Source organism: Pseudophryne corroboree, unplaced genomic scaffold, assembly GCF_028390025.1.
Source record: "Pseudophryne corroboree isolate aPseCor3 unplaced genomic scaffold, aPseCor3.hap2 scaffold_1568, whole genome shotgun sequence".
NCBI lineage: Eukaryota > Metazoa > Chordata > Amphibia > Anura > Myobatrachidae > Pseudophryne > Pseudophryne corroboree.
In genome coordinates, this window is record NW_026968200.1 from 74907 (window position 1) to 95852 (window position 20946).

General features: G+C 47.0%; 11 non-coding genes and 2 pseudogenes across 11 annotated transcripts; 7 read left to right on the forward strand and 6 right to left on the reverse strand.

The window, feature by feature from the left end:
- Positions 1–16: 16 nt before the first annotated feature.
- Positions 17–180, reverse strand: LOC135000756 (U1 spliceosomal RNA). The gene has a single exon (XR_010202580.1). It is a non-coding gene; the product is annotated as a U1 spliceosomal RNA (small nuclear RNA).
- Positions 181–872: 692 nt separating this feature from the next.
- Positions 873–1014, reverse strand: LOC135000734 (U1 spliceosomal RNA; annotated as a pseudogene).
- A 152-nt stretch (positions 1015–1166) lies between these two features.
- LOC135000709 (U1 spliceosomal RNA) lies at positions 1167–1330 on the reverse strand. Its single transcript, XR_010202543.1, has one exon. It is a non-coding gene; the product is annotated as a U1 spliceosomal RNA (small nuclear RNA).
- Positions 1331–8079: 6749 nt separating this feature from the next.
- Positions 8080–8195, reverse strand: LOC135000754 (U5 spliceosomal RNA). The gene has a single exon (XR_010202578.1). It is a non-coding gene; the product is annotated as a U5 spliceosomal RNA (small nuclear RNA).
- Positions 8196–8481: 286 nt separating this feature from the next.
- Positions 8482–8597, reverse strand: LOC135000753 (U5 spliceosomal RNA). Its single transcript, XR_010202577.1, has one exon. It is a non-coding gene; the product is annotated as a U5 spliceosomal RNA (small nuclear RNA).
- A 282-nt stretch (positions 8598–8879) lies between these two features.
- LOC135000750 (U5 spliceosomal RNA) lies at positions 8880–8995 on the reverse strand. The gene has a single exon (XR_010202575.1). It is a non-coding gene; the product is annotated as a U5 spliceosomal RNA (small nuclear RNA).
- A 144-nt stretch (positions 8996–9139) lies between these two features.
- On the forward strand, positions 9140–9267 carry LOC135000747 (U1 spliceosomal RNA; annotated as a pseudogene).
- Positions 9268–9860: 593 nt separating this feature from the next.
- LOC135000721 (U1 spliceosomal RNA) lies at positions 9861–10024 on the forward strand. The gene has a single exon (XR_010202553.1). It is a non-coding gene; the product is annotated as a U1 spliceosomal RNA (small nuclear RNA).
- A 152-nt stretch (positions 10025–10176) lies between these two features.
- Positions 10177–10339, forward strand: LOC135000729 (U1 spliceosomal RNA). The gene has a single exon (XR_010202561.1). It is a non-coding gene; the product is annotated as a U1 spliceosomal RNA (small nuclear RNA).
- A 674-nt stretch (positions 10340–11013) lies between these two features.
- LOC135000711 (U1 spliceosomal RNA) lies at positions 11014–11177 on the forward strand. Its single transcript, XR_010202545.1, has one exon. It is a non-coding gene; the product is annotated as a U1 spliceosomal RNA (small nuclear RNA).
- Positions 11178–11329: 152 nt separating this feature from the next.
- Positions 11330–11492, forward strand: LOC135000743 (U1 spliceosomal RNA). Its single transcript, XR_010202570.1, has one exon. It is a non-coding gene; the product is annotated as a U1 spliceosomal RNA (small nuclear RNA).
- A 675-nt stretch (positions 11493–12167) lies between these two features.
- LOC135000725 (U1 spliceosomal RNA) lies at positions 12168–12331 on the forward strand. The gene has a single exon (XR_010202557.1). It is a non-coding gene; the product is annotated as a U1 spliceosomal RNA (small nuclear RNA).
- Positions 12332–12483: 152 nt separating this feature from the next.
- On the forward strand, positions 12484–12646 carry LOC135000739 (U1 spliceosomal RNA). Its single transcript, XR_010202567.1, has one exon. It is a non-coding gene; the product is annotated as a U1 spliceosomal RNA (small nuclear RNA).
- Positions 12647–20946: the final 8300 nt, after the last annotated feature.

Below are 20946 nucleotides of genomic sequence, written 5' to 3' on the forward strand. Positions count from 1 at the left end.
TTTTACCAGAGCTGACCAGAGGAAAGCACAAACACAGTCCCCCACTACCACAAATAATGCAGTTGAGTTTCCCACATTTGGGGAAATCACAGGGGTCAGCATACCCAGAATGCAATGAATGAACCTAACCCTGGGAGAACAATCTTCATGACCATGGTATCTCCTATGCAAAATAAGTATGATTTGGGATAGGGCTGGGGAGGGCCGCTGCTCAGGCACATCTCTGTCAAGTAAAGGAGATTCAACTGAGGCAGCACAAGGGAACTCTCATCTGGGGACAACAACTGCAGGGAGAACACATATTTTCAGATGAACATGGGAGGGCAGAAGGCTGCCTAATACTGAAGCACCCCCAAATAACAAACCAAATGCAACAACTAGTGCAAGCATTCCTGGGGGAAGGCCTGCAGCAGATGGATTTGAATATGGTGATGTCATCCAAGCAGTGGGTCAAAGTTGGCTTCAACCCTCGTCTGCATATGAAAAGAATAAAGGGGTGTGCAGGGCATGGCGGCCTTTTGCGGCGCTTGGATGACCCCTAGTTCGCATTAAACACCTCCACCCTCCTTCGGTGTGGGGCTCATGTTGGCTATGCCCCAGCCCCTGAAGCATTCAAGCTGATTTCTTGCAGCAGCTGGGCACTGTAACAGCTCCAGAGCTGCTCTGTAAAGCAAGTAAAAGGGTGTGGGCCCTGCAGCACTACCTGTAGTTTGCATTGTGCGTTGGAAGGCACAAAGTAAGCAGACGGGAGAAGTCAGGATAGTGCACAAGGGTATAGAAGGGAGGGGCTCAAGAAAAAAGAAGTGGAAACAGACAGCAAACTAGGCTGGAGAGAGACCTGAGACAAAGAGATCTGAATTATATGAGAGCCGACCAGGGGAAACACAAATTATGCAGTCAAGTTTCCCACATTTGGGGAAATCGCAGGGGCAGCACACCCAGAGTGCAATGGGTGAGCCTTGCCCTGGGAGAAGCATCTTCATGATCATAGTATCTCACCTGGCAGGTAAGTAGGAGTTGGGCTAGAGCTGGGGAGGGTCGCTGCTCGGGCACCCCCCTGTCAAGTGAAGGAGATCCAACTGAGGCAGCACAAGGGAACTCTCGAAAGAAGAACAAGGCTAGAGGAAGATCTGAGACAAAGAAATCTGACTTTTACCAGAGCTGACCAGAGGAAAGCACAAACACAGTCCCCCACTACCACAAATAATGCAGTTGAGTTTCCCACATTTGGGGAAATCACAGGGGTCAGCATACCCAGAATGCAATGAATGAACCTAACCCTGGGAGAACAATCTTCATGACCATGGTATCTCCTATGCAAAATAAGTATGATTTGGGATAGGGCTGGGGAGGGCCGCTGCTCAGGCACATCTCTGTCAAGTAAAGGAGATTCAACTGAGGCAGCACAAGGGAACTCTCATCTGGGGACAACAACTGCAGGGAGAACACATATTTTCAGATGAACATGGGAGGGCAGAAGGCTGCCTAATACTGAAGCACCCCCAAACAACAAACCAAATGCAACAACTAGTTCAAGCATTCCTGGGGGAAGGCCTGCCGCAGATGGATTTGCATATGGTGATGTCATCCATGCAGTGGGTCAAAGTTGGTTCAAACACCTTTGCAAAGTTCTATAAGTTTGATACCCTGGCTGAGGAGGACCTCCTGTTTGCTCAATCAGTGCTGCAGAGTCATCCGCACTCTCCTGCCCGTTTGGGAGCTTTGGTATAATCCCCATGGTCCTTACGGAGTCCCCAGCATCCTCTAGGACGTAAGAGAAAATAAGATTTTAAACCTACCGGTAAATCTTTTTCTCGTAGTCCGTAGAGGATGCTGGGTGCCCGTCCCAAGTGCGGTCTACTTCTGCAAGACTTGTATATAGTTATTGCTTACATAAGGGTTATATGTTAGTTTTCATCGGTCTTGGACTGATGCTATGTTGTTTTCATACTGTTAACTGGGTAGTATATCACAAGTTATACGGTGTGATTGGTGTGGCTGGTATGAATCTTGACCTTGGATTAACAAAAATCCTTTCCTCGTACTGTCCGTCTCCTCTGGGCACAGTTTCTCTAACTGAGGTATGGAGGAGGGGCATAGAGGGAGGAGCCAGTGCACACCCAGATCAAAAGTCTTTTTTAAAGTGCCCATGTCTGCTGCGGAGCCCGTCTATCCCCCATGGTCCTTACGGAGTCCCCATCATCCTCTACGGACTACGAGAAAAAAAAATTACAGGTAGGTTTAAAATGTTATTTTTTTCTCTGCAACCCACTGCTAAATTGTGCTTCCTAGCTGTTTTTTATAAAATCACTTAATTAAATCTAACTCTGATTACGTCAGAGAAGGCCAGGTACCCTACACCATAAGAGGGGGTATGAAATTTTGACTTGTCTTCTTAAAGATCACCAAAATCTGTTGACAAGGTCAATTACATCCCTGGGTGGGATAGAACCACCAACCTTTTGGTTAATAGCCCATGTAAGTGCAAGAAATCCTGAAGCACTCACTCATCATGGGAAAGTACCAATGTGTTTCTTACAAAAATTCTCCAGATTATTGACTTTTTAAAGTTTTTCTAGGAAACGTTCTAGATGAATGCTTATTAGCCTTTGTCAGTATTGACTTTTGCAAGGTGTCTCTGTGGCGCAATCGGTTAGCATGTTTGGCTATTAACCAAAAGGTTGGTGGTTCAATCCCACCCAGGGATGTAATTGACCTTGTAATCAGATTTTGGTGATCTTTAAGTAGACAAGTCAAAATTTCAAAAACCCCCCTTATGGTGTAGGGTACCTGGCCTTCTCTGATGTAATCAGAGTTAGATTTGATTAAGTGATTTTATAAAAAAACAGCTAGGAAGCACAATTTAGCAGTGGGTTGCAGAGAAAAAAAATTATGCTGGCAGAAAAGTACAATTGAGTGATTAAACAGCTCTTCATTTTCTGATTTTATGTTTATGCTAACAAATTTGCTCTCTGAAAAGTGTCCACAAAGCCAAGTCTCTGATTAACACCTTTGTAGGAATGGTTTTTCACCTATTACTGAATTAAACTTGCTTCATTGGAAAGGCATCAAAGATGCATCCTCATTTCAATGTCTACTGAAATAATACAGGTTGACACCAGGAAACGTCACTGCATCATTGCTGCTTCCTCATGGGGAAGTCTGTTTAATGTGAAAACAAGGTGATATCTAATCAGCACACAGGTAAGGAATTAAGAAAATCTTTCTTTATGGGTGAAGATGTTTCTCACAAATTGTTGTCCCAATGCATCATTGAAATTCAAGATGGAAGATGATTTTCATATATCACTTGTACATTTTGCATTGCTCTTCTGGTGACAATGTAGTTTGTTTTTGTCAATTACCATTTCAGTAATAGGGTAAAGAAAATTAAGTGGATTTTTTAAAGAAAACAATGCTGTCAATATACTATTAAAACAAATTAAAATGATAAAAGTTATTGTACTTTAAGTAAAAATAAAAGAGCCAAAATATCAATCCCAGTTTTTGATTACTTTAATTATAAAAAAAAAAATGCACATAGCAGAGGATAGTTTCGATCAATCGACCTCTGGGGTATGGGCCCAGCATGCTTCCATTGCACTACTCTGCTGCTCATGGAAGTGTAAGAGATCCTGAAGACTAAATTGATTAAAGGCCTAAAAGTACTTGACTATAAGGAAAGACTTACTAGGCTGAATATTTATACACTAGAAAAGAGGTGCCTAAGAGGAGATATTATTAATATCTTCAAATATGTAAAGATACATAACAAAGAGTTATCAGAGGAATTATTTATTAAAAGAACACGTGGTCACTCGCTGCGACTGGAGGAAAGTTCAGAACGCAATGGAGGAAAGGATTCTTCACTGTTAGGGCAATCAGGATGTGGAATTCCCTGCCAGGGAAGGTGGTAATGGCGGACTCTGTAATTGGATTTAAAAAAGGAATGGATACATTTCTGAATGAAAAAGCTATCCAAGGTTATAATACTTAAAATATCAACATGGTTAATCCGGGGGTAACATGAGTTATAGTAGCTAACTAGTCATAAAACATTATTCAGCAAGTATGTAGAATCATCACAACTTAAAACAGGTTGAACACGATGGGCAATTTGCCTCTATTCAACCTCAAAAACTATGTTACTATATTACTATGTTATTGTAGTATACAGAACACCACAATGCAATGAGCAGTGATAGTGAGCACTGATGAGGATACTAGAACTGACACTGAGCAGCAAGATGCAGCACTGGACTATTAGTAATGTACTGTAGTATGCTGAGCACCACAATGCAGCACAAGACAATGAGCAGTGATACTGAGCACTGATGAGGATACTACTGAGAACTGACACTGAGCAGGAGAGACACACTACTAGTATTACTGAGCAGCAATAAGTAACCACTGATACTGAGCACTGATATTGAGATTTCCACTGAGAGAACATAGCCACGTCCTCTCCGCTCTCTCTTCAATGCACGAGTAAAAATGGCAGCAACGCGCAGCTCTTTATATGGAATCCGAATCTCGCGAGAATCCGACAGCGGGATGATGACATTTTCCCTTGTTCAGGTTTTCCGAGTCAGGCGGGAACAACCGAGCCTGCCTTGGACCAGTGTAAACCACGTGGAGTTTGTGGGGAATTCGGTTCTCGGAGAACCGAACCCGCTCCTCTCTACCTTATACCCATCAATTTTTTTATTTTCAATCTAAGCCCCTGCAGTTTTCTGTAAGCATCTGCTTCGCTATGATGATCAACAAGTCACAAGGGCAAACACTCAGGGTTTGAGGCGTAGATCTTAGGACCAGCTGCTACAAGCATGGCAGAGGTGTCACTATCACTGGTGACACCCAGAGAGGTGGCGAGGGAGATTGTAATGCAGTGCGCGCAGATAAGCAGCGCAATGGTAAAAAGGAGGCATGGTTTCATAGGTAGGGGCGTGGCCTGGTGGCCTGAATCTACATTTTGTTGCTCCGGGTGTCCCGGGGGTTGGGGGCTGCACCCGGGGACTAGTGTGTGAGCGGTGCTGGCTCCTGCACAGTGACAGGGCATGGCCACCCAGCATGACGCCTCCCTTCTTGACCATGCTGTAATTGCAGTCGCACTGCAGTTCAGCGTGATCATAAAAAATGGTGTAGGCTCCTGCTGGGGCAGACTGTATGTGCGCGCAGGAAGCCGCCACCATTTTTGTGATCACAGCGGCTGAATGTGATGTCATACAGCCGCTGTGACCATGCCTCCTGTGTCTCCTCTGTTGCAGACCCCATTTTGAAGCCTTGCCCCCGCACCGCTCCATCTCTGACTTGGAAATGGAGTGTTGCTGACCCACCTCTCCCCCCCTTCCCCGCCCCGATTGACAGGCAGAGGCGATCACATTCTCTGCGGGGTGCCGCAGAAAATGCAGGCACATGCGTATGCTCTTAGCAATTTTTGCAGTTGGATCGCTTATTGTGATTGCAATCCAACCTGAATCAGGCCCTATTACCTATCACAATGCGCTGCGGGCAGTACAAAATTGGGTTAATATAGGAGAAAAACCCCCAGACCTGTGCTCCTTAACTGTACCTGGTGGCTAGTGGAGCGGCTGCCCAGTAATCAGTATCCACCGCAGTGCGCACACGGCCCACCCCCTACGGCCTCGCTCCCCTTCATCAGCGGCCTCGTGATCCGGAAGGGTGGTGTGTGTGTGACTGACCTTAGGATGAAACCGGAGCCTCCGCTGCAGTGACCCAGCAACCAGGGCACGGGAGTATACAGCGCCGCTGGGAGTGATGAAGCTGCAGTAAAGATGTCTATTAGACCTAGCCTGCTGCAGCCCTTGTAGATTCTCATAAAACAAGTTCTTCTTTTCTTGTCAAAATTAATAGCTAAGAATAGGCTGCCTGAGGCAGGCCCCTGTTAAGTGGCCTGCTACTGAAGGCACCAACTACAAACTGAGCTCCCTGTTCATGGAAGCGGGGTTATAGAGGAGAATGCACTGAGCTTCTTGGGAACAGTCAAAAGCTTTGAGCCGGTTGGTGCCTCAGATCAAGATCCTACTCTACACCCCAATGTGAATCCTTGTGGAGTCCAGTGTACCCCACAGAAGAAATTAATGTGTCACACCCATTGGCAGCAACCTTAGAATAGCTGCTGACGGGCACAATTGAGAAAGGAAGGGGGGGGGGGGACATTTGAATCCAGCACATAGATGCAATTCAAATATGTAATTTGTACCTTCCTATTTTAAAATATAATGGATGAACCTCACCCTGTGAGAACAATCTTCATGATCAAGAGATCTCATATGCAAAATAAGGATGAGTTGGGATAGGGCTGGGGAGGGTGGCTGCTCGGGCAGCCCCTCCCCCGTCAAGTTAAGGAGATTCAACTGAGGAAGCACAAGGGAACTCTCGTCTGGGGACAACAACTGCAGGGAGACCACATCTTTTCAGATGAACATGGGAGGGCGGAAGGCTGCCTAATACTGAAGCACCATATGCAACAACTAGTACAAGCATTCCTGGGGGAAGGTCTGCAGCAGACGGATTTGCATACGGTGATGTTATCCAAGCAGTGGGCCAAAGTTGACTGGAACCCTCATCTGCATATGAAAAGAGAAAAGGGGCATGCAGGGCATGGCGGCCTTTTGCAGTGCTTGGATGACCCCTAGTTCACATTAAACACCCCCACCCTCCTTTGGTGTGGGGCTCATGTTGGCCATGCCCCATCCCCTGAAGCATTCAAGCTGATTTCTTGCAGCAGCTGGGCACTGTAACAGCTCCAGAGCTGTTCTGTAAGGCAAGTAAAAGGGTGTGGGCCCTGCAGCACCACCTGTAGTTCGCATTGTGCGTTGGAAGGCACAAAGTAAGCAGACGGGAGGAGAAGTCAGGATAGTGCGCAAGGGCATTCTTTTCTCTTAGTCCGTAGAGGATGCTGGGGTCACATTAAGAACCATGGGGTATAGACGGGATCCGCAAGAGACATGGGCACTTTAAGACTTTCAAAGGGTGTGAACTGGCTCCTCCCTCTATGCCCCTCCTCCAGACTCCAGTTATAGGAACTGTGCCCAGGGAGACGGACATTTCGAGGAAAGGATTTATTGTTAAACTAAGGTGAGCATCTTACCAGCTCACACCTTAAGCATGCCGCAGAAAGTGGCATTCAACAGAACACAAGCCAACGGCATGAACAATTGCAGCAAAAAGCTGACCAGAACCATAACACAACATGTGTATAACCACAAGTAATAACTGCAGACACAGTATGGACTGGGACGGGTGCCCAGCATCCTCTACAGACTAAGAGAAAAGGATTTACCGGTAGGTATTAAAATCCTATTTTCTCATACGACCTAGAGGATGCTGGGGTCACATTAAGAACCATGGGGTTATACCAAAGCTCTTGAACGGGTGGGAGAGTGCGTACGACTCTGCAGCACCGAATGACCCAACTTAAGGTTATCATCAGCCAAGGTATCAAACTTGTAAAACTTAGCAAAAGTGTTTACTAAATAGCTGCTCGGCAAAGTTGCAATGCCGAGACTCCCCGACCAGCTGCCAAGGATGAACCCACCTTTCTAGTAGAATGGGTCTTCACCTACTTCAGTAACGGCAATCCTGCCGTGGAACGAGCATGCTGAATCTTACCACAGATCCAGCGCATAATGGTCTACATGGAAGCAGGACACCCAATCCTGATGGGAGCATACAGGACAAACAGAGCCTCTGTTTTCCTAATCTGAACCGTTCTGGTGACATAAATTTTCAAAGTTCTGACCACAGCCAGAGACTTTGACTCAACGAAGGTGTCAGTGGCCAAAGGCACCATGTGGAAAGATGAACCACCTTCGGCAGAAATTGTTGACGTGTCCTCAATTCTGCTCTATCTTCATGAAAGATCAAATAAAGGCTCTTGTGATACTGCATGGTTTGTACTGTTTTCCATGTGCTCCCAGATCTTTCAAGCAAGTAGCATGGTCAAGAAAGTTCTGTTTGAAAAGAAACAAACATTTACTGTCATTGTTATGCAAATAAACTTACATTAAAGCTAACAAGAAAGCACACTCGTTCTGTCTTTAAACTGATAAAAGAAACCCCAATAATATGGGGCATGCAAAAATTGAGATAAAACTCAGTTTTGCTCCTCTCCACGGAAATCTTTAATAAAAGGCGAAATATTTGTTAGTTCTGAAGAGAAACCAGAGCATGACCAAGATTCCACCTGTCGCCTGAGTGCCATGCCAGCAGTTCTCATTCAGATCAAAGTGAGCACCCAATTTGAATGAAAGAAAGCAGATTTCTCACCAGGCTTCCCCTTGCTATAAACATGGTTTGTACTCTTTTCCATGTGCTCCCAGATCTTTCAAGCAATTAGTATGGTCAAGAAAGTTCTGCTTGAAAAGAAACAGACATTTATAGTCATTGTTATGCAAATAAACTTACATTAAAGCTAACAAGAAAGCACACTCGTTCTGTCTTTAAACTGATAAAAGAAACCCCAATAATATGGGGCATGCAAAAATTGAGATAAAACTCAGTTTTGCTCCTCTCCACAGAAATCTTTAATAAAAGGCGAAAGATTTGTTCGTTCTGAAGAGAAACCAGAGCATGACCAAGATTCCACCTGTCGCCTAAATGCTGTGCCAGCAGTCCTCATTCAGATCAAAGTGAGCGCCCAACTTGAAAGAAAGCAGATTTCTCACCTGGCTTCTCCTTGCTATAAGCATGGTTTGTACTGTATTCCATGTGCTCCCAGATCTTTCAAGCAAGTAGCATGGTCAAGAAAGTTCTGTTTGAAAAGAAACAAACATTTACTGTCATTTCTAGGCAAATGAGCTTACATTAAAGCTAACAAGAAAGCACACTCGTTCTGTCTTTAAACTGATAAAAGAAACCCCAATAATATGGGGCATGCAAAAATTGAGATAAAACTCGGTTTTGCTCCTCTCCACGGAAATCTTTAGTAAAAGGCGAAAGATTTGTTCGTTCTGAAGAGAAACCAGAGCATGACCAAGATTTTCATCTGAAAATATGTGTTCTCCCTGCAGTTGTTGTCCCCAGATGAGAGTTCCCTTGTGCTGCCTCAGTTGAATCTCCTTTACTTGACAGAGATGTGCCTGAGCAGCGGCCCTCCCCAGCCCTATCCCAAATCATACTTATTTTGCATAGGAGATACCATGGTCATGAAGATTGTTCTCCCAGGGTGAGGTTCATTCATTGCATTCTGGGTATGCTGACCCCTGTGATTTTCCCAAATGTGGGAAACTCGCTTTTATACCCTTGTGCACTATCCTGACTTCTCCTCCTGTCTGCTTACTTTGTGCCTTCCAATGCACAATGCAAACTACAGGTAGTGCTGCAGGGCCCACACCCTTTTACTTGCCTTACAGAGCAGCTCTGGAGCTGTTACAGTGCCAAGCTTCTGCAAGAAATCAGCTTGAATGCTTCAGGGGATGGGGCATGGCCAACATGAGCCCCACACCGAAGGAGGGTGGGGGTGTTTAATGCGAACTAAGGGTCATCCAAGCGCCGCAAAAGGCCGCCATGCCCTGCACACCCCTTTTCTCTTTTCATATGCAGATGAGGGTTCCAGCCAACTTTGGCCCACTGCTTGGATGACATCACCGTATGCAAATCCGTCTTCTGCAGAACTTCCCCCAGGAATGCTTGTACTAGTTGTTGCATTTGGTTTGTTGTTTGGGGGTGCTTCAGTATTAGGCAGCCTTCTGCCCTCCCATGTTCATCTGAAAAAATGTGTTCTCCCTGCAGTTGTTGTCCCCAGATGAGAGTTCCCTTGTGCTGCCTCAGTTGAATCTCCTTTACTTGACAGAGATGTGCATGAGCAGCGGCCCTCCCCAGCCCTATCCCAAATCATACTTATTTTGCATAGGAGATACCATGGTCATGAAGATTGTTCTCCCAGGGTGAGGTTCATTCATTGCATTTTGGGTATGCTGACCCCTGTGATTTACCCAAATGTGGGAAACTCAACTGCATTATTTGTGGTAGTGGGGGACTGTGTTTGTGCTTTCCTCTGGTCAGCTCTGGTAAAACTCAGATTTCTTTATCTCAGATTTTCCTCTAGCCTTGTTCTTCTTTCGAGAGTTCCCTTGTGCTGCCTCAGTTGGATCTCCTTCACTTTACAGGGAAGTACCCGAGCAGCGACCCTCCCCAGCTCTCGCCCAACTCCTACTTACCTGCCAGGTGAGATACTATGATCATGAAGGTGCTTCTCCCAGGGCAAGGCTCACCCATTGCACTCTGGGTGTGCTGCTCCTGCGATTTCCCCAAATGTGGGAAACTTGACTGCATAATTTGTGTTTCCCCTGGTCGGCTCTCGTATAATTCAGATCTCTTTGTCTCAGGTCTCTCTCCAGCCTAGTTTGCTGTCTGTTTCCACTTCTCTTTTCTTGAGCCGCTCCCTTCTATGCCCTTGCGCACTATCCTGACTTCTCCTCCTTTCTGCTTACTTTGTGCCTTCCAACGCACAATGCGAACTATAGGTAGTGCTGCAGGGCCCACACCCTTTTACTTGCCTTACAGAGCAGCTCTGGAGCTGTTACAGTGCCCAGCTGCTGCAAGAAATCAGCTTGAATGCTTCAGGGGCTGGGGCATAGCCAACATGAGCCCCGCACCGAAGGAGGGTGGAGGTGTTTAATGCAAACTAGGGGTCATCCAAGCGCCGCAAAAGGCCGCCATGCCCTGCATAACCCTTTTCTCTTTTTATATGCAGATGAGGGTTCCAGCCAACTTTGGCCCACTGCTTGGATGACATCACCGTATGCAAATCCGTCTTCTGCAGACCTTCACCCTGGAATGCTTTTACTAGTTGTTGCATTTGGTTTGTTGTTTGGGGATGCTTCAGTATTAGGCAGCCTTCTGCCCTCCCATGTTCATCTGAAAATATGTGTTCTCCCTGCAGTTGTTGTACCCAGATGAGAGTTCCCTTGTGCTGCCTCAGTTGAATCTCCTTTACTTGACAGAGATGTGCCTGAGCAGCGGCCCTCCCCAGCCCTATCCCAAATCATACTTATTTTGCATAGGAGTTACCATGGTCATGAAGATTGTTCTCCCAGGGTGAGGTTCATTCATTGCATTCTGGGTATGCTGACCCCTGTGATTTCCCCAAATGTGGGAAACTCGACTGCATTATTTGTGGTAGTGGGGGACTGTGTTTGTGCTTTCCTCTGGTCAGCTCTGGTAAAAGTCAGATTTCTTTGTCTCAGATCTTCCTCTAGCCTTGTTCTTCTTTCGAGAGTTTCTTTGTGCTGCCTCAGTTGGATCTCCTTCACTTGACAGGGGGGTGCCCGAGCAGCGACCCTCCCCAGCTCTAGCCCAACTCCTACTTACCTGCCAGGTGAGATACTATGATCAGGAAGTTGCTTCTCCCAGGGCAAGGCTCACCCATTGCACTCTGGGTGTGCTGCTCCTACGATTTCCCCAAATGTGGGACACTTGACTGCATAATTTGTGTTTCCTCTGGTCGGCTCTCGTATAATTCAGATCTCTTTGTCTCAGGTCTTTCTCCAGCCTAGTTTGCTGTCTGTTTCCACTTCTTTTATCTTGAGCCCCTCCCTTCTATACCCTTGTGCACTATCCTGACTTCTCCTCCCGTCTGCTTACTTTGTGCCTTCCAATGCACAATGCAAACTACAGGTAGTGCTGCAGGGCCCACACAATCTTTTACTTGCCTTACAGAGCAGCTCTGGAGCTGTTACAGTGCCCAGCTGCTGCAAGAAATCAGCTTGAATGCTTCAGGGGATGGGGCATGGCCAACATGAGCCCCACACCAAAGGTGGGTGGGGGTGTTTAATGCGAACTAGGGGTCATCCAAGCACCGCAAAAGGCCGCCATGCCCTGCACGCCCCTTTTCTCTTTTCATATGCAGATGAGGGTTGAAGCCAACTTTGACCCACTGCTTGGATGACATCACCATATGCAAATCCATCTGCGGCAGGCCTTCCCCCAGGAATGCTTGCACTAGTTGTTGCATTTGGTTTGTTGTTTGGGGGTGCTTCAGTTTTAGGCAGCCTTCTGCCCTCCCATGTTCATCTGAAAATATGTGTTCTCCCTGCAGTTGTTGTCCCCAGATGAGAGTTCCCTTGTGCTGCCTCAGTTGAATCTCCTTTACTTGACAGAGATGTGCCTGAGCAGCGGCCCTCCCAGCCCTATCCCAAATCATACTTATTTTGCATAGGAGACACCATGGTCATGAAGATTGTTCACCCAGGGTGAGGTTCATTCATTGCATTCTGGGTATGCTGACCCCTGTGATTTCCCCAAATGTGGGAAACTCGCCTGCATTTTTTGTGGTAGTGGGGGACTGTGTTTGTGTTTTCCTCTGGTCAGCTCTGGTAAAAGTCAGATTTCTTTGTCTCATATATTCCTCTAGCCTTGTTCTTCTTTCGAGAGTTCCCTTGTGCTGCCTCAGTTGGATCTCCTTCACTTGACAGGGGGGTGCCCGAGCAGTGACCCTCCCCAGCTCTAGCCCAACTCCTACTTACCTGCCAGGTGAGATACTATGATCATGAAGGTGCTTCTCCCAGGGCAAGGCTCACCCATTGCACTCTGGGTGTGCTGCTCCTGCGATTTCCCCAAATGTGGGAAACTTGATTGCATAATTTGTGTTTCCCCTGGTCGGCTCTCGTATAATTCAGATCTCTTTGTCTCAGGTCTCTCTCCAGCCTAGTTTGCTGTCTGTTTCCACTTCTCTTTTCTGGAGCCACTGCCTTCTATGCCCTTGCGCACTATCCTGACTTCTCCCGTCTGCTTACTTTGTGCCTTCCAACACACAATGCGAACTACAGGTAGTGCTGCAGGGCCCACACCCTTTTAGTTGCCTTACAGAGCAGCTCTGGAGCTGTTACAGTGCCCAGCTGCTGCAAGAAATCAGCTTGAATGCTTCAGGGGCTGGGGCATAGCCAACATGAGCCCAACACCAAAGGAGGGTGGGGGTGTTTAATGCGAACTAGGGGTCATCCAAGCACCGCAAAAGGCCGCCATGCCCTGCATGCCCCTTTTCTCTTTTCATATGCAAATGAGGGTTCCAGCCAACTTTGGCCCACTGCTTGGATGACATCACCGTATGCAAATCCGTCTGCTGCAGACCTTCCCCCAGGAATGCTTGTACTAGTTGTTGCATATGGTTTGATATTTGATGGTGCTTCAGTATTAGGCAGCCTTCTGCCCTCCCATGTTCATCTGAAAAGATGTGGTCTCCCTGCAGTTGTTGTCCCCAGACGAGAGTTCCCTTGTGCTTCCTCAGTTGAATCTCCTTAACTTGACGGGGGAGGGGCCGAGCAGCCACCCTCCCCAGCCCTATCCCAACTCATACTTATTTTGCATATGAGATCTCTTGATCATGAAGATTGTTCTCACAGGGTGAAGTTCATCCATTATATTTTAAAATAGGAAGGTACAAATTACATATTTGAATTGCATCTATGTGCTGGATTCAAATGTCCCCCCCCCCTTCCTTTCTCAATTGTGCCCATCAGCAGCTATTCTAAGGTTGCTGCCAATGGGTGTGACACATTAATTTCTTCTGTGGGGTACACAGGACTCCACAAGGATTCACATTGGGGTGTAGAGTAGGATCTTGATCTGAGGCACCAACCGGCTCAAAGCTTTTGACTGTTCCCAAGATGCTCAGTGCATCCTCCTCTATAACTCCGCTTCCATGAACAGGGAGCTCAGTTTGTAGTTGGTGCCTTCAGTAGCAGGCCACTTAACAGGGGCCTGCCTCAGGCAGCCTATTCTTAGCTATTCATTTTGACAAGAAAAGAAGAACTTGTTTTATGAGAATCTACAAGGGCTGCAGCAGGCTAGGTCTAATAGACATCTTTACTGCAGCTTCATCACTCCCAGCGGCGCTGTATACTCCCGTGCCCTGGTTGCTGGGTCACTGCAGCGGAGGCTCCGGTTTCTTCCTAAGGTCAGTCACACACACACCGCCCTTCCGGATCACGAGGCCGCTGATGAAGGGGAGCGTGGCCGTAGGGGGTGGACCGTGTGCGCACTGGCGTGGACACTGATTACTGGGCAGCCGCTCCACTAGCCACCAGGTACAGTTAAGGAGCACAGGTCTGGGGGTTTTTCTCCTATATTAAACCAATTTTGTACTGCCCGCAGCGCATTGTGATAGGTAATAGGGCCTGATTCAGGTTGGATTGCAATCACAATAAGTGATCCAACTGCAAAAATTGCTAAGAGCATACGCATGTGCCTGCATTTTCTGCGGCACCCCGCAGAGAATGCGATCGCCTCTGCCTGTCAATCGGGGCAGGGGGGGAGAGGGGGGTCAGCAATACTCCATTTCCAAGTCAGGGATGGAGCGGTGCGGGGGCAAGGCTTCAAAATGGGGTCTGCAATGGAGGAGACACAGGGGGCGTGGTCACAGCGGCTGTATGACATCACATTCAGCCGCTGTGATCACAAAAATGGTGGCGGCTTCCTGCGCGCACATACAGTCTGCACCAGCAGGAGGCTACACCATTTTTTATGATCACGCTGAACTGCAGTGCGACTGCAATTACAGCATGGTCAAGAAGGGAGGCGTCATGCTGGGTGGCCATAAGAGATGAGCGGGTTCGGTTCCTCGGAATCCGAACCCGCCCGAACTTCACCCTTTTTTGCACGGGTCCGAGCAGACTCGGATCCTCCCGCCTTGCTCGGTTAACCCGAGCGCGCCCGAACGTCATCATCCCGCTGTCGGATTCTCACGAGACTTGGATTCTATATAAGGAGCCGCGCGTCGCCGCCATTTTCACACGTGCATTGAGATTGATAGGGAGAGGACGTGGCTGGCGTCCTCTCCGTTTAGATTAGAAGATAGAGACGAGTGACATTTGATTTACTACTAATTTGGGGAGCAGTTGAACTTGTCAGGAGTACTCAGTAGTGCAGAGTTTTGCTGATAGTGACCACCAGTTTTATTATTTATAATCCGTTCTCTGCCTGAAAAAAAACGATACACATACCATATCTGTGCTCAGCCTCAGTGTGCTGCATGATATATCATCTATGTATATCTGACTGTGCTGAGTGCTCACTGCTCACACAGCTTAATTGTGGGGGAGACTGGGGAGCAGTTATAGCAGGAGTACAGTGCACACTTTTGCTGCCAGTGTGACCACCAGTATATTGTCTGCCTGAAAAAGTTAAACACTCCTGTGGTGTTTTTTTTTTATTCTATAAACGCATTCTGCTGACAGTGTCCAGCAGGTCCGTCATACATATATTATATAAATATTTATCTGCAGTAGTGTTATATATTTTTTTTAATCTTTATCATCTCTATATTAGCAGACGCAGTACGGTAGTCCACGGCTGTGGCTATCTCTGTGTCGTCAGTGCTCGTCCATAATTGTATACCTACCTACCTGTGGTGGTTTTTTTTTTTCTATCTTCTTCATACTAGTAGTTTAGGAGTCTACTGACAGTGTCCACCAGGTCCATCATTATATTATATACCTACAGTAGTAATATATTTATTATATTATCTATACTAGCAGACGCAGTACGGTAGTCCACGGCTGTGGCTATCTCTGTGTCGTCAGTGCTCGTCCATAATTGTATACCTACCTACCTGTGGTGGGGGTTTTTTTTTATCTTCTTCATACTAGTAGTTTAGCAGTCTGCTGACAGTGTCCACCAGGTCCGTCATTATATTATATACCTACAGTAGTAATATATTTATTATATTATCTATACTAGCAGACGCAGTACGGTAGTCCACGGCTGTACCTACCTCTGTGTCGTCAGTGCTCGTCCATAATTGTATACCTACCTGTGGTGGGGTTTTTTTTTCTATCTTCTTCATACTAGTAGTTTAGGAGTCTGCTGACAGTGTCCACCAGGTCCGTCATTATATTATATACCTACAGTAGTAATATATTTAGTATATTATCTATACTAGCAGACGCAGTACGGTAGTTCACGGCTGTACCTACCTCTGTGTCGTCACTCGTCCATAATTGTATACCTAACTGTGGTGGGTTTTTTTTTCTATCTTCTTCATACTAGTAGTTTAGCAGTCTGCTGACAGTGTCCACCAGGTCCATCATTATATTATATATACCTACAGTAGTTATATATATTTTTTTTTATATCATTAATTATCATCTCTATACTAGCAGACGCAGTACGGTAGGCCACGGCTGTGGCTATCTCTGTGTCGTCAGTGCTCGTCCATAATTGTATACCTACCTACCTGTGGTGGAAGTTTTTTTCTATCTTCTTCATACTAGTAGTTTAGCAGTCTGCTGACAGTGTCCACCAGGTCCGTCATTATATTATATATACCTACAGTAGTTATATATATATTTTTTTATATCATTAATTATCATCTCTATACTAGCAGACGCAGTACGGTAGTCCACGGCTGTAGCTACCTCTGTGTCGTCAGTCACTCGTCATCCATAAGTATACTAGTATCCATCCATCTCCATTGTTTACCTGAGGTGCCTTTTAGTTGTGCCTATTAAAATATGGAGAACAAAAATGTTGAGGTTCCAAAAATAGGGAAAGATCAAGATCCACTTCCACCTCGTGCTGAAGCTGCTGCCACTAGTCATGGCCGAGACGATGAAATTCCATCAACGTCGTCTGCCAAGGCCGATGCCCAATGTCATAGTACAGAGCATGTAAAATCCAAAACAGATCAGTAAAAAAAGGACTCAAAAATCTAAATAAAAATCGTCGGAGGAGAAGCGTAAACTTGCCAATATGCCATTTACCACACGGAGTGGCAAGGAACGGCTGAGGCCCTGGCCTATGTTCATGGCTAGTGGTTCAGCTTCACATGAGGATGGAAGCACTCAGCCTCTCGCTAGAAAAATGAAAAGACTTAAGCTGGCAAAAGCACAGCAAAGAACTGTGCGTTCTTCAAAATCACAAATCCACAAGGAGAGTCCAATTGTGTCGGTTGCGATGCCTGACCTTCCCAACACTGGACGTGAAGAGCATGCACCTTCCACCATTTGCACGCCCCCTGCAAGTGCTGGAAGGAGCACCCGCAGTCCAGTTCCTGATAGTCAGATTGAAGATGTCAGTGTTGAAGTACACCAGGATGAGGAGGATATGGGTGTTGCTGGCGCTGGGGAGGAAATTGACAAGGAGGATTCTGATGGTGAGGTGGTTTGTTTAAGTCAGGCACCCGGCGAGACACCTGTTGTCCGTGGGAGGAATATGGCCATTGACATGCCTGGTGAAAATACCAAAAAAATCAGCTCTTCGGTGTGGAAGTATTTCAACAGAAATGCGGACAACAGGTGTCAAGCCGTGTGTTGCCTTTGTCAAGCTGTAATAAGTAGGGGTAAGGACGTTAACCACCTCGGAACATCCTCCCTTATACGTCACCTGCAGCGCATTCATCATAAGTCAGTGACAAGTTCAAAAACTTTGGGCGACAGCGGAAGCAGTCCACTGACCAGTAAATCCCTTCCTCTTGTAACCAAGCTCACGCAAACCACCCCACCAACTCCCTCAGTGTCAATTTCCTCCTTCCCCAGGAATGCCAATAGTCCTGCAGGCCATGTCACTGGCAATTCTGACGAGTTCTCTCCTGCCTGGGATTCCTCCGATGCATCCTTGAGTGTAACGCCTACTGCTGCTGGCGCTGCTGTTGTTGCTGCTGGGAGTCGATGGTCATCCCAGAGGGGAAGTCGTAAGACCACTTTTACTACTTCCACCAAGCAATTGACTGTCCAACAGTCCTTTGCAAGGAAGATGAAATATCACAGCAGTCATCCTGCTGCAAAGCGGATAACTGAGGCCTTGGCATCCTGGGCAGTGAGAAACGTGGTTCCGGTATCCATCATTACTTCAGAGCCAACTATAGACTTGATTGAGGTACTGTGTCCCCGGTACCAAATACCATCTAGGTTCCATTTCTCTAGGCAGGCGATACCGAAAATGTACACAGACCTCAGAAAAAGACTCACCAGTGTCCTAAAAAATGCAGTTGTACCCAATGTCCACTTAACCACGGACATGTGGACAAGTGGAGCAGGGCAGACTCAGGACTATATGACTGTGACAGCCCACTGGGTAGATGTATTGACTCCCGCCGCAAGAACAGCAGCGGCGGCACCAGTAGCAGCATCTCGCAAACGCCAACTCTTTCCTAGGCAGGCTACGCTTTGTATCACCGCTTTCCAGAATACGCACACAGCTGAAAACCTCTTACGGCAACTAAGGAAGATCATCACAGAATGGCTTACCCCAATTGGACTCTCCTGTGGATTTGTGGCATCGGACAACGCCAGCAATATTGTGCGTGCATTATATCTGGGCAAATTCCAGCACGTCCCATGTTTTGCACATACCTTGAATTTGGTGGTGCAGAATTATTTAAAAAACGACAGGGGCGTGCAAGAGATGCTGTCGGTGGCCACAAGAATTGCGGGACACTTTCGGCGTACAGGCACCACGTACAGAAGACTGGAGCAACACCAAAAACGCCTGAACCTGCCCTGCCATCATCTGAAGCAAGAAGTGGTAACGAGGTGGAATTCAACCCTCTATATGCTTCAGAGGATGGAGGAGCAGCAAAAGGCCATTCAAGCCTATACATCTGACCACGATATAGGAGGTGGAATGCACCTGTCTCAAGCGCAGTGGAGAATGATTTCAACGTTGTGCAAGGTTCTGCAACCTTTTGAACTTGCCACACGTGAAGTCAGTTCAGACACTGCCAGCCTGAGTCAGGTCATTCCCGTCATCAGGCTTTTGCAGAAGAAGCTGGAGACATTGAAGGAGGAGCTAAGACAGAGCGATTCCGCTAGGCATGTGGGACTTGTGGATGGAGCCCTTCATTCGCTTAACCAGGATTCACGGGTGGTCAATCTGTTGAAATCAGAGCACTACATTTTGGCCACCGTGCTCGATCCTAGATTTAAAACCTACGTTGTATCTCTCTTTCCGGCAGACACAAGTCTGCAGGGGTTCAAAGACCTGCTGGTGAGAAAATTATCAAGTCAAGCGGAACTTGATCGGTCAACAGCTCCTCCTTCACATTCTCCCGCAATTGGGGGTGCGAGGAAAAGGCTCAGAATTCCGAGCCCACCCGCTGGCGGTGATGCAGGGCAGTCTGGAGCGACTGCTGATGCTGACATCTGGTCCGGACTGAAGGACCTGCCAACGATTACGGACATGTCGTCTACTGTCACTGCATATGATTCTCTCACCATTGAAAGAATGGTGGAGGATTATATGAGTGACCGCATCCAAGTAGGCATGTCAGACAGTCCGTACGTATACTGGCAGGAAAAAGAGGCAATTTGGAGGCCCTTGCACAAACTGGCTTTATTCTACCTAAGTTGCCCTCCCACAAGTGTGTACTCCGAAAGAGTGTTTAGTGCCGCCGCTCACCTTGTCAGCAATCTGCGTACGAGGTTACTTCCAGAAAATGTGGAGAAGATGATGTTCATTAAAATGAATTATAATCAATTTCTCCGTGGAGACATTGACCAGCAGCAATTGCCTCCACAAAGTACACAGGAAGCTGAGATGGTGGATTCCAGTGGGGACGAATTGATAATCTGTGAGGAGGGGGATGTACACGGTGATGAATCGGAGGATGATGATGAGGTGGACATCTTGCCTCTATAGAGCCAGTTTGTGCAAGGAGAGATTAATTGCTTCTTTTTTGGTGGGGGTCCAAACCAACCCGTCATTTCAGTCACAGTCGTGTGGCAGACCCTGTCACTGAAATGATGGGTTGGTTAAAGTGTGCATGTCCTGTTTATACAACATAAGGGTGGGTGGGAGGGCCCAAGGCAATTCCACCTTGCACCTCTTTTTTCTTTTATTTTTCTTTGCGTCATGTGCTGTTTGGGGAGTGTTTTTTGGAAGGGCCATCCTGCGTGACACTGCAGTGCCACTCCTAGATGGGCCAGGTGTTTGTGTCGGCCACTTGGGTCGCTGAGCTTAGTCACACAGCTACCTCATTGCGCCTCTTTTTTTCTTTGCGTCATGTGCTGTTTGGGGAGTGTTTTTTGGAAGGGCCATCCTGCGTGACACTGCAGTGACACTCCTAGATGGGCCAGGTGTTTGTGTCGTCCACTTGGGTCGCTGAGCTTAGTCACACAGCTACCTCATTGCGCCTCTTTTTTTCTTTGCGTCATGTGCTGTTTGGGGAGTGTTTTTTGGAAGGGCCATCCTGCGTGACACTGCAGTGCCACTCCTAGATGGGCCAGGTGTTTGTGTCGGCCACTTGGGTCGCTGAGCTTAGTCACACAGCTACCTCATTGCGCCTCTTTTTTTCTTTGCGTCATGTGCTGTTTGGGGAGTGTTTTTGGAAGGGCCATCCTGCGTGACACTGCAGTGCCACTCCTAGATGGGCCAGGTGTTTGTGTCGGCCACTTGGGTCGCTGAGCTTAGTCACACAGCTACCTCATTGCACCTCTTTTTTTCTTTGCGTCATGTGCTGTTTGGGGAGTGTTTTTTGGAAGGGCCATCCTGCGTGACACTGCAGTGCCACTCCTAGATGGGCCAGGTGTTTGTGTCGGCCACTTGGGTCGCTGAGCTTAGTCACACAGCTACCTCATTGCGCCTCTTTTTTTCTTTGCGTCATGTGCTGTTTGGGGAGTGTTTTTTGGAAGGGCCATCATGCGTGACACTGCAGTGCCACTCCTAGATGGGCCAGGTGTTTGTGTCGGCCACTTGGGTCACTGAGCTTAGTCATCCAGCGACCTCGGTGCAAATTTTAGGACTAAAAATAATATTGTGAGGTGTGAGGTGTTAAGAATAGACTGAAAATGAGTGGAAATTATGGTTATTGAGGTTAATAATACTTTGGGATCAAAATGACTCCCAAATTCTATGATTTAAGCTGTTTTTTAGGGTTTTTTGAAAAAAACACCCGAATCCAAAACACACCCGAATCCGACAAAAAAAATTCGGTGAGGTTTAGCCAAAACGCGTTCGAACCCAAAACACGGCCGCGGAACCGAACCC